Source organism: Cherax quadricarinatus, chromosome 45, assembly GCF_038502225.1.
Source record: "Cherax quadricarinatus isolate ZL_2023a chromosome 45, ASM3850222v1, whole genome shotgun sequence".
Taxonomy (NCBI): Eukaryota; Metazoa; Arthropoda; class Malacostraca; order Decapoda; family Parastacidae; genus Cherax; species Cherax quadricarinatus.
In genome coordinates this window covers 26,127,591-26,139,614 of record NC_091336.1, presented here as the reverse complement: position 1 = coordinate 26,139,614, position 12,024 = coordinate 26,127,591, and the positions used below count along the sequence as shown (strand labels likewise).

At 41.5% G+C, this 12,024-nt stretch overlaps 1 non-coding gene across 1 annotated transcript; it reads right to left on the bottom strand.

Moving 5' to 3' along the window:
• Positions 1-8,036: 8,036 nt before the first annotated feature.
• On the bottom strand, positions 8,037-8,177 carry LOC128705892 (U4 spliceosomal RNA). Its single transcript, XR_008409779.1, has one exon. It is a non-coding gene; the product is annotated as a U4 spliceosomal RNA (small nuclear RNA).
• Between the last annotated feature and the right edge of the window lie 3,847 nt (positions 8,178-12,024).

Sequence of the window (12,024 nt, the reverse complement as noted above, 5' to 3'; positions counted from 1 at the left end):
TTATAAAACTGGGTTGCTTAAATGTGCGTGGATGTAGTGCGGATGACAAGAAACAGATGATTGCTGATGTTATGAATGAAAAGAAGTTGGATGTCCTGGCCCTAAGCGAAACAAAGCTGAAGGGGGTAGGAGAGTTTCAGTGGGGGGAAATAAATGGGATTAAATCTGGAGTATCTGAGAGAGTTAGAGCAAAGGAAGGGGTAGCAGTAATGTTAAATGATCAGTTATGGAAGGAGAAAAGAGAATATGAATGTGTAAATTCAAGAATTATGTGGATTAAAGTAAAGGTTGGATGCGAGAAGTGGGTCATAATAAGCGTGTATGCACCTGGAGAAGAGAGGAATGCAGAGGAGAGAGAGAGATTTTGGGAGATGTTAAGTGAATGTATAGGAGCATTTGAACCAAGTGAGAGAGTAATTGTGGTAGGGGACTTGAATGCTAAAGTAGGAGAAACTTTTAGAGAGGGTGTGGTAGGTAAGTTTGGGGTGCCAGGTGTAAATGATAATGGGAGCCCTTTGATTGAACTTTGTATAGAAAGGGGTTTAGTTATAGGTAATACATATTTTAAGAAAAAGAGGATAAATAAGTATACACGATATGATGTAGGGCGAAATGACAGTAGTTTGTTGGATTATGTATTGGTAGATAAAAGACTGTTGAGTAGACTTCAGGATGTACATGTTTATAGAGGGGCCACAGATATATCAGATCACTTTCTAGTTGTAGCTCAGGTATTCACAAATAGTTACATTGATTTATCATACATAGCAGAATATGTATAGAGAACCTGGAATAACCCAAAAAAGTAGACAAAGTGACTTATTTCCACTGGGGTCCTTTCGATACTTTATTATTATTAAGAGTAAGACGGAGAATAGGATAGCAGATGAACAAGGAGGCTTTAGGAAAGGTAGGGGGTGTGTGGACCAGGTGTTTACAGTGAAACATATAAGTGAACAGTATTTGGATAAGGCTAAAGAGGTGTTTGTGGCATTTATGGATTTGGAAAAGGCGTATGACAGGGTGGATAGGGGGGCAATGTGGCAGATGTTGCAAGTGTATGGTGTAGGAGGTAGGTTACTGAAAGCAGTGAAGAGTTTTTACGAGGATAGTGAGGCTCAAGTTAGAGTATGTAGGAAAGAGGGAAATTTTTTCCCAGTAAAAGTAGGCCTTAGACAAGGATGTGTGATGTCACCGTGGTTGTTTAATATATTTATAGATGGGGTTGTAAGAGAAGTAAATGCGAGGGTCTTGGCAAGAGGCGTGGAGTTAAAAGATAAAGAATCACACACAAAGTGGGAGTTGTCACAGCTGCTCTTTGCTGATGACACTGTGCTCTTGGGAGATTCTGAAGAGAAGTTGCAGAGATTGGTGGATGAATTTGGTAGGGTGTGCAAAAGAAGGAAATTAAAGGTGAATACAGGAAAGAGTAAGGTTATGAGGATAACAAAAAGATTAGGTGATGAAAGATTGAATATCAGATTGGAGGGAGAGAGTATGGAGGAGGTGAACGTATTCAGATATTTGGGAGTGGACGTGTCAGCGGATGGGTCTATGAAAGATGAGGTGAATCATAGAATTGATGAGGGAAAAAGAGTGAGTGGTGCACTTAGGAGTCTGTGGAGACAAAGAACTTTGTCCTTGGAGGCAAAGAGGGGAATGTATGAGAGTATAGTTTTACCAACGCTCTTATATGGGTGTGAAGCGTGGGTGATGAATGTTGCAGCGAGGAGAAGGCTGGAGGCAGTGGAGATGTCATGTCTGAGGGCAATGTGTGGTGTGAATATAATGCAGAGAATTCGTAGTTTGGAAGTTAGGAGGAGGTGCGGGATTACCAAAACTGTTGTCCAGAGGGGTGATAATATAATAAAAATACTTATTATTGTACTATATAGGAGATATCTTATTATTATACTATAAAGGAGGTATACTAGGAATAAGGTAAAATGAGTTATTTATATTTACATGTGTGTTAGATAAAAAACTAAAAAAATCATTCTTTTCCTTTTCTGTCCCTACATTGATTAGGCACCTTTTGGTTGTCTTCTTGAACTGGTTCATACAATGACTGGCTTTGACATGTGCAGGCAGTCTGTTCTATTCCTTTATTGCTGTACAAACAAAGGTATTTGAAGCCTGGCCACTGATTGTGGCTACTACAAAGTTGTGCTCTCTCCCCTTAGTACTATGTTTGCTTTAGCACACAGCCTTGACAAAATTGGCAGTAAGATATTCTGGACACTGTTTGTGAGCAATTTTATAAACTTCATTTAACTTTTACTCTGTCTTCAACATTCAGCATATCCACGTAGGCCAATTCATCCTGGCCTACATGCTCTCTTGGACCCAGGTACGAGAGAGATTTGTTGCCCAAAGCTGGGCGATGAAAGAAAAGGAACAAAAGTTCCTTTGTAAATAGAGATAGAAACTTTACGATTAGATCCGGTGGACGCCCTTGCCAAGCTTTAGCAGAGCGGGACGCCCACACCCCCACCTGACTACAGTAACCGGCTTCCCACCAAAGACCGTTAAAGAATTATCTGCAGAGCCGATCCATAATAATAATAATAATAATAATAATAATAATAATAATAATAATAATAATAATAATAATAATAATAATAATAATAATAATAATAATAATAATAATAATAATAATAATAATAATAATAATATCTTTATTTACTACAAGGTGCTTGTCCAGTGCCAGCTTGAAGACTGCCAGGGGTCTATTGGTAATCCAATCCCCCTTATGTATGCTGGGAGGCAGTTGAACAGTCTCAGGCCCCTGACACTTATTGTATGGTCTCTTAACGTGCTAGTGACACCTCTGCTTTTCATTGGGGGGATGTTGCATCGTCTGCCAAGTCTTTTGCTTTCGTAGTGAGTGATTTTCGTGGGCAAGTTCGGTACTAGTCCCTCTAGGATTTTCCAGGTGTATATAATCATGTATCTCTCCCGCCTGCATTCCAGGGAATACAGGTTCAGGAACCTCAAGCACTCCCAGTAATTGAGGTGTTTTATCTCCGTTATGCGCGCCGTGAAGGTTCTCTGTACTTTTTCTAGGTCAGCAATTTCACCTGCCTTGAAAGGTGCTGTTAGTGTGCAGCAATATTCCAGCCTAGATAGAACAAGTGACCTGAAGAGTGTCATCATGGGCTTGGCATCCCTCGTTTTGAAGGTTCTCATTATCCATCCTGTCATTTTTCTAGCAGATGCGATTGATACAATGTTATTGTCCTTGAAGGTGAGATCCTCCGACATGATCACTCCCAGGTCTTTGACGTTGGTGTTTCTCTCTATTTTGTGGCCAGAATTTGTTTTGTACTCTGATGAAGATTTAATTTCCTCGCGTTTACCATATCTGAGTAATTGAAATTTCTCATCGTTGAACTTCATATTGTTTTCTGCAGCCCACTGAAAGATTTGGTTGATGTCCGCCTGGAGCCTTGCAGTGTCTGCAATGGAAGACAATGTCATGCAGATTCGGGTGTCATCTGCAAAGGAAGATACGGTGCTGTGGCTGACATCCTTGTCTATGTCAGATATGAGGATGAGGAACAAGATGGGAGCGAGTACTGTGCCTTGTGGAACAGAGCTTTTCACCGTGCCTGCCTCGGACTTTACTCTATTGACTACTACTCTCTGTGTTCTGTTAGTGAGGAAATTATAGATCCATCGACCGACTTTTCCTGTTATTCCTTTAGCACGCATTTTGTGCGCTATTACGCCATGGTCACACTTGTCGAAGGCTTTTGCAAAGTCTGTATATATTACATCTGCATTCTTTTTGTCTTCTAGTGCATCTAGGACCTTGTCGTAGTGATCCAATAGTTGAGATAGACAGGAGCGACCTGTTCTAAACCCATGTTGCCCTGGGTTGTGTAACTGATGGGTTTCTAGATGGGTGGTGATCTTGCTTCTTAGGACTCTTTCAAAGATTTTTATGATATGGGATGTTAGTGCTATCGGTCTGTAGTTCTTTGCTGTTGCTTTACTGCCCCCTTTGTGGAGTGGGGCTATGTCTGTTGTTTTTAGTAACTGTGGGACGACCCCCGTGTCCATGCTCCCTCTCCATAGGATGGTAAAGGCTCATGATAGGTGCTTCTTGCAGTTCTTGATGAACACGGAGTTCCATGAGTCTGGCCCTGGGGCAGAGTGCATGGGCATGTCATTTATCGCCTGTTCGAAGTCATTTGGCGTCAGGATAACATCAGATAACATCTGTGGCTCTCTCATAAAAAATTCATTTTGATCTTCGACTTTCAGTCTGGTTAGTGGCTTGCTAAAAACGGAGTCATATTGGGACTTGAGTAGCTCACTCATTTCCTTGCTGTCATCTGTGTAGGACCCATCTTGTTTAAGTAAGGGCCCAATACTGGACGTTGTTCTCGACTTTGATTTGGCATAGGAGAAGAAATACTTTGGGTTTCTTTCGATTTCATTTATGGCTTTTAGTTCTTCCCGCGATTCCTGACTCCTATAAGATTCCTTTAGCTTAAGTTCGATGTTTGCTATTTCTCTGACCAGTGTCTCCCTACGCATTTCAGATAGATTGACCTCTTTTAGCCGCTCTGTTATTCTTTTCCGTCGCCTGTAAAGAGAGCGCCTGTCTCTTTCTATTTTACATCTACTCCTCCTTTTTCTTAGAGGAATAAGTCTTGTGCATACATCGAGTGCCACCAAGTTAATCTGTTCTAGGCATAAGTTGGCGTCTGTGTTGCTTAGTATATCTTCCCAGCTTATATCGGTTAGGACTTGGTTTACTTGGTCCCACTTTATGTTTTTGTTATTGAAGTTGAATTTGGTGAATGCTCCCTCGTGACTAATCTCATTTTGTCGGTCTGGGGCTCCGCGCATACATGTCTGAACCTCAATTATGTTGTGATCTGAGTATATTGTTTTTGATATGGTGACATTTCTTATCAGATCATCTTTGTTAGTGAAGATGAGGTCTAGTGTATTCTCCATTCTAGTAGGCTCTATTATTTGCTGGTTTAAATTGAATTTTGTGCAGAGATTTAAAAGCTCTTGTGAGTGTGAGTTTTCATCAGAGCTGCCTCCTGGTGTTATTACTGCAACAGTATTATTTGCTATATTCCTCCATTTTAGGTGCCTTAAGTTGAAATCCCACAGGAGCAAGATCTTGGGTGCAGGAGCTGGAAGATTTTCCAGACAGTGGTCAATTTTTAACAGCTGTTCCTGGAATTGCTGGGATGTTGCATCCGGAAGCTTGTAGACTACCACAATGACTAGGTTTTGGTTCTCGACCTTTACTGCTGAAACTTCCACTACATCATTTGAGGCATTAAGCAGTTCTGTGCAAACAAGTGACTCTGCAAATAGGTCAGTGTACCAGGATGTGACCCACACCAGTCGACTAACACCCAGGTACCTATTTTACTGATGGGGAACAGACAACAGGTGGAAACAAACACGCCCAATGTTTCTACTCTGGCTGGGAATCGAACCCAGGCTCTCGCCGTGTGAAGCTAGAGCGTTAGCCACCAGGCCACCAGAGTCCATAATGTGCTAATGTTTTAGTAAGTTTATTCAGGTATACACAAATACAGTTACATAGATTATCAAACATAGCAGCATATGTGTAGAGAACCTAGGATAACCCCAAAAAGTCAAACAGATTGACTCATTTCCATTGGGGTCCTTTAAATGATATGGTGAGATGGTGTTTCATTCGCCAGGAATGAGCAGTGTCTCAGGACACGGGTCTTAATCAAATGATGACCCTTTAACTGATTGAATATCTGCTGGCCTACAGGAGTTGAGATTTCATCACTACATAACAGTGTATCCTAAGACAGTGGTTCCAGGAGTTATGTCTGAGGTGTACAATAATGGTATAAATAGAGTGGATGCAAATAGAGTACTGCGGCTAAGAGATCGGCGCGACACACTGACACTCAGTTAATTAAGAAAAATACCCCTGATGTTGGTGAAGGGCTCATGAATTAAAGGAATTTGAGCTGTTGTACCTTTCTCCGTGTCAAACCTGGTTAAGATTAATGGGGCTTAAAACCTATCGACTACAAGAGGGTCACTAAGGCTTCAGTGACCCTCTGAAGAATACTTCAGTGCCTAAAATAGGGATTAAAGTAAACTTCATCATTTATACGCTGAGAGAAATACACCTCTCAGGGTATATAACCTGTGGCATAGATTTAGATTTTGCCACCGAAGTGGCTAGTTTATTGTGCACCCCATATCCATCCTGTGGACGGTAGCGCGAGAGCATATGGATACACAAAAGGCCTAGGAACTAGGCCCCAAAGGGTTAACAGGAATACATATGGATTTATATCTACATATCTATAGTTCACTTATCTGTTACAAGCAAATTTAGGAAATTTGCTTAGTATATCTGGTATCTTATTTTCATTAATAAGATATCTTGACATGTCACATAGGTTATTATACTGTTTGTCTCTGTATTCCTCAATAAGTGGGCAATTAAGCACATAGTGTTCAAGAGTGACCATATGCCTCCCAGCATACATAAGGGGGATTACCAACAGACCCCTGGCAGTCTTCAAGCTGGCACTGGACAAGCACCTAAAGTCGGTTCCTGACCAGCCGGGCTGTGGCTCGTACGTTGGTTTGCGTGCAGCCAGCAGTAACAGCCTGGTTGATCAGGCTCTGATCCACCAAGAGGCCTGGTCACAGACCGGGCCGCGGGGGCGTTGACCCCCTGGAACTCTCTCCAGGTAAACTCCAGGTTACATTTAGTTTGATCATCATCTGTGTGTCTCCCAAACTGCCAGAAGTACTTGTAACCAAGCCTAAGCCTGGCCACTACAACATCAGTCTGTTCACATTGCACGTGGCATAGTCAAATCTGAAAGCCCTTGTTTTTATCATTTCTCAGGCGCAGTTATCCCAGGTTCTCTACACATATGCTGCAATGTATGATAATCTGTTAGTTAGTTAGTTAGTTAAAGATTAGCCGGTATTCTCCCGGCCCGGGCCTTGTCCAAGTGGTGGCCCGGCCTTGGCTCCCTCTTTAGGGAGTGTCTGAGACCTAAGTCTCCCATGGGAGGAGGCACAAGTACCTCCTCATCTTTGGGACCAACTGTCCCCAGGCCTAGTCACAAGCTAGGCCTCTCTGGTCTGCCATCCCCGCCCCAAGGGGGCAAATGGGAATGACAGTCTTATGAGCTAAAAGCTCGGGCTCAGGCCTGATAATCTGTGTAATTGTATTTGTGTATACCTGAATAAACTTACAGGTTTGGCGAGTCCTATATAATAATGTAATCTTTGCGTTATTTTATGCTGGAATGCGATAAAATTAATTGATTCAGAGAAAACTCACTCAGAAATGTTCGAGAAATGTCAAAATATTACACAAATAACCCGCACATAAAAGAGAGAAGCTTACGACTTACTGTGACTTTGTCAATGGTCCAAGTCGGACCGAAACGTCGTCGTAAGCTTCTCTCTTTTATGTGCGGGTTATTTGTGTATCGTTCCAGTCACGGTATTGTGCCTTTTTGTTATTTATTTGTCAAAATATTTTATATACAGTGGTATGATACCAACTATTCAGGAAAAAAAAATATCCTGATTTTGCCTACTGTAAATAACGCATAACTACTTACTTTTTTTATTATAGGCATCCCTGCTAAAATATAATGTTTTTATATTTTTTGTGTGACGTAATGATTGTCTTCAAAAATAACTTATTACGATTGCAACCAGATATAAACAAGTAAATAGTTCATTACTCCTGTAAATTGAATTTGTAAGTTGTTTAGTTATCAAAACTAAATAACTATAAACTAAATAATCAACTCAAGTTAAACAGATTTAGGAAAGATATAGCAGAGGTTTGTATATAGTTGTAAATAAATGGAAGAGTAGATTAGTGGAATAACTAAAAAAAAGTGGAAAAATCTGCCAAATAGCTTAGATATTCACAATTAGGAAAAAGATCTAAGAAAGATAACGTATTCCTCTTGCATTCTTAGCTTAGATTCATAACCCATTGAAGCTGATATTCTAGAAATATGCATTTTATAAAGCCCTTGAAGGGGCTAACAAAAATTGCCTTAGCCGCCGATATTTCACGTCGACTAGGCGGGGTATTGGGAAAAGTTTTCAAATAGCAATAATCGCACCTCGGATAAACCTCATTGGTTACGATAATGCCACTGCGCAAAGCTAACGATGGTCAGGGAGTCTGACTACCTCATTCAGTGTGCTGAGGTAGCTAGTATAGCCTAATATACTTATGTAATTCACCGTTTAAATTTTGATTTTTTTATATTTCATGATATTTACTAATAGTATTATTATTTATTAATAGATTTTATCATAGATTATTTATAGATTTTATAAACTAGGAAAAGGATTAATTAATAACAGAAATAATTAGCGAAATTTCTTTCATTTTTTTTTCACTTTTATGTATATAGTAATGCAACGCAGGAGAGTTTCAGCTCACAACAGCAAAGTCCTGGGTTCGAACTCTGGGCTGGAGAAATGAGTTGACCATTTGTACATACAAGGCCATTACCCACCTGGTAGTGAAAATTAAGTGTTTGGGTATTAATTTCACAGGCAATAGTGTGTAGTAGCCAGGAAAATTAATATGCACACAGGTTGACTTTACTGGGTAACCGTAGATTAAATGTACATATTCGCTGCCTGACCACGGTAGAGTGCGGTTGTGCTCTGCACCCCTCTGCTGTTTGTAGGCGAGCTCCCTTGTCAGTTACCTGGCTGCAGTGGTGCGAAGTGGTGCTGTCACACCTCGGCTAACAACATAAGTGCACTGTGATTGTCAAGATGGCGGTTAGCCTGAGACCCCGGATAAATACTGTAGGCATTGAGCTACTTAAAGGAACGATAACGCCCAGTTCTGCGCAAGTCTTATTGCCAAAGATCATCCGGGAGACATATGGCGTACAAGATAGTGACTTGTATGGTGTTTACCTGGAGTTTACCTGGAGAGAGTTCCGGGGGTCAACGCCCCCGCGGCCCGGTCTGTGACCAGGCCTCCTTAGGCCAGTGTCCCAGGATGCGACCCACACCAGTCGACTAACACCCAGGTACCCATTTTACTGATGGGGAACATAGACAACAGGTGGAAAGAACCACGTCAAATGTTTCTACTCTGGCTGGGAATCGAACCCAGGCCCTCGCCGTGTGAAGCGAGAGCGTTAACCACCAGGCCACCGGGCCACTGAAATGTTGAGGTACAGTCCCTGGACCCATTATGTACCTCTGTAATGTTGAGGTACAGTCCCTGGACCCATTATGTACCTCTAATGTTGAGGTACAGTCCCTGCACCCACTATGTACCTCTGTAATCCTTTGACTATCCCCCCAGGATGGGTATGGGGTGCATAATCAAGACGTTAAACTAATATATATGAGGTGAATTAATAATTGAGACTATTGTAAAAAGTGAATGTCAGGTCAAGTTTCTCTGTTATATCATTTAGTCGCTACTTTAGGAATGAAAGCTTGAGACAGGTAGAGTGTACAGGCCAGAACAACTTTGTAAGTTTATATTTAGACTTTGGGTTCGTAACATAAATTTATTTACAATAGCACTGAGAGTACACAATGGACTTACATGTACTTCCCTTCCTTGAACTGAACCTGAATGCTTCCCATTCCCAGAATTTCGGATCCGGGAATCGACCCCCCGGACCTCAGAGTATGCAAGCAATCCAGCTGTGTTGACCAATGTTCGCAAATCAGATACAAGATTCTTCTATTCTATTCTATTTGATTCGCCAGTATGGTATCCCGGCCCGGGTCTCTTCCATTTTGGTGACCCGGCGTTGGCTCCCCGGGTAGGGAAGTGTCGTTTATCTTTACTTGCACCTGCGTGGCAGGTCTTCAGCAGGAAACCTCATGACCTCGAGGCTGGCCCCAACCCTAGGGTTGGCCATGGCACTCAATACCCTGACCCTCAGTCTGACTTTTTTGGGTTATCCTAAGTTCTCTACACATATGCTGCATGGAGACCACCCTACAGCTTATCAAGGACCACCTTCGCCTTAACATACGTAGTGATGACCTAAAGGATTGCAAACTGATGGGCTACCAAGCAGGTAAAAAAAACAGTGCTGTTAAAATTCCAAACTAGCCTACAAAGAAACAACCTACTAAAAACATCTATTTCTATGAAAACTGATCTTTACGTCAATGAGTGCCTTACCAAAACAAGACAAAACCTTCTTTATCGGCTAAGAAAATTGCGCTATGCCCAAAAAAAATCCACCAGTGCTTTGTGAGGGATGGAAAAATAGCAGTTAGGAAACAGCCCACTGGGAAGAGATACTTCATCTCCACAGAACATGACCTTAAAACATTCCTAAGTGAGGCTGGACTTACAGAATCAGAGTAAAGTGCAGATAATACCCATAGTCCACCGTTAGTGTTATATTGTCATAAATTTGTGCCCCCCTAAATTTCTAATACCCCAACTACTTTTAATTGTCATTGTTGTATTCAACGACCAGTTTTATTTATTTATTTATTTATTTATTTATTTCCAATTTGTGCACACATACAGAGGTACACAAAAATACAGATAAGAGCAGTATGCCAAAGCCACTTATACTTTGCATAGCATTACGGGCTGGCTTAAAATTAACTTAAGATTAACTAAGCAATGATTATTATTATTATTATAATCAAAAAGAAGCGCTAAGCCACAAGGACTATACAGCGCTGCTACTAAGCCTTGTCCAAGTGGTGGCCCGGCCTTGACTCCCTCTTTAGGGAGTGTCTGAGACCTAAGTCTCCCATGGGAGGAGGTACAAGCACCTCCTCATCTTTGGGACCAACTGTCCCCAGGCCTAGCCACAAGCTAGGCCTCTCTGGTCTGCCATCCCCGCCCCAAAGGGGCAAATGGGAATGACAGTCTTATGAGCTAAAGGCTCGGGCTCAGGCACCTACCCTACCCTAGAAGGGTTAGGCATGGTGTCGATCTTCAACGACCATTCTACCTCATAGTCTTAATTGTGTTTATATCTACAGAATCTATCTCCTTTTTTACAACTTATCACATCACTGTTCCATCTTATTTTATTATAAACTAATCATAACTTGTCTTCAATAATTCTACCTCACTTTAAAAAATACTCTATTGCCCAATTTTATTCTAAATCCCTATTATTGCCCAATTTTACTTTAAACTATATTGATCAAACTTATTGTAAACTTCTTTTATTGACCATTTTTATTCCATAATTTTTTAAACTAGTATTTTCAACTACAACTTTTATATTATCCTGTCTACCATCTTACTAGCATATTATAATCAAGTCATTGCCATTTTTATTTTTATCATCTTTTTTTTTATTATTATTATTTTGCTACTTTAATTTGTGTATTTTATCCTGTCAATTTAAATCTAATTATACTCTAATTCTTGTAAACAACTTATATAAGACCTTAGTGCAATTACAATTGAGAGTCTTGTTTCTTTATTATATTATTAGATTAATCACAGTTTACTGGATCGACACCATGCCTAACCCTTCTAGGGTAGGGTAGGTGCCTGAGCCCGAGCCTTTAGCTCATAAGACTGTCATTCCCATTAGCCCCCTTGGGGTGGGGATGGCAGACCAGAGAGGCCTAGCTTGTGGCTAGGCCTGGGGACAGTTGGTCCCAAAGATGAGGAGGTACTTGTGCCTCCTCCCATGGGAGACTTAGGTCTCAGACACTCCCTAAAGAGGGAGCCAAGGTCGGGCCACCACTTGGACAAGGCCCGGGCCGGGAGAATACCGGCTAATCTTTAACTAACTAACTAACAGTTTACTGAAAGCGGGGAATGCCTGAGCTTGCTACCATCTGCAGCTCATAAGACTGCCATCCCCACGAGCCCCTTTGAGGCGGGGTAGATGGCAGACCAGAGGCATAGCTTCTCCCTACGATCCCCGTGAGGGCGGGGAATGTGGCTAGGCTTGGGGACACTTGGTCCCAAAGATGAGGAGGTACTTGTACCTCCTTCCATGGGAGACTTAGGTCTCAGACACTCCCTAAAGAGGG